The following is a 1,022-nucleotide window of genomic DNA, read 5'->3' as shown; positions in this document are numbered from 1 at the left end:
ATATAAACGAAATATGAGTCACAAACTGGTCATTCTTAACCTTTGAGTAAATAATGCCAAAAATAATTCCCCATTGAGTCGGGACAGTGAAAAGACTTCCACTGTGGCGTATATTTGTGTCTAAATATGATTTAAAAGTTAATAAAGATGACCGGGTGAGCTTACGAAGCCTAAATATCAGCGTATTGGCAGGAGCTGAATTTGATCGTATCTATGGGTTCAAAAGTCCACTTTTCAATATAGTTTTGCAAGATTACTCAAAGAAAAGGCTTGGCCGACCGCGAAATAGTCAAATAAAAACTCCGCGGACATCCATTATTCGGATGATTCTTACATTATCACTACTGCGGCTCTAAATAGGGCTTCAGGAATACTTCTGAGTTATCTTCAGATAATTTAAATAACACTGAGCTTTTGTTCTTTGTACGCGTTATTAATCCTTCTCTGTTTAAACTAAGCTATCTAACGGCAAAGCGGCTGTGCAGTTATTTTAAACCATGACGCATTCATTTGTGTCTTCCATTCACAAGTCCTAAGCGAGGAAGAAGAAGGGAAAAAATTATACAGGAAGTATAATTCACACCAAATGACATGATAATAACCAGGCCAGGAAAGCCAATACGCTCAGCGGAACACAGAGAAGGCTTCCACATATCATCTCGGTCAAGTACGTCTGGCTGACCGCTGGTCGTCCATCCTGTATCAGCTTATGTCTGCTAGCGACTGACTGCTTCAATGCGAGATCATCTCCAAGATCACGCTTTCGCAGTCTTGAGCGGAGCGACGCCAGCGGAGTGACTGAAATGTTATAGAAGGCCTCGCCTCCATTACGCTTGGTGACAGCGAAGGTCAATGTAAAGAGCAGCGCGTGGATCTGCTAGACGAGCTGCAGCCACGCCTGACGAGGGGACGAGAAATGCATAGAGCGCACTGATCCGATCAGTTAATAATCCATCCTCTATTCCCAATAAATTAAGCCTGTGTCGTTTTAGAAGTAGCAAGTTGGTGCTTCACTTTTTCTT

This window comes from Poecilia reticulata, linkage group LG11, assembly GCF_000633615.1.
Source record: "Poecilia reticulata strain Guanapo linkage group LG11, Guppy_female_1.0+MT, whole genome shotgun sequence".
Lineage (NCBI taxonomy): Eukaryota > Metazoa > Chordata > Actinopteri > Cyprinodontiformes > Poeciliidae > Poecilia > Poecilia reticulata.
Note: the sequence above shows the minus strand (reverse complement) of the source record.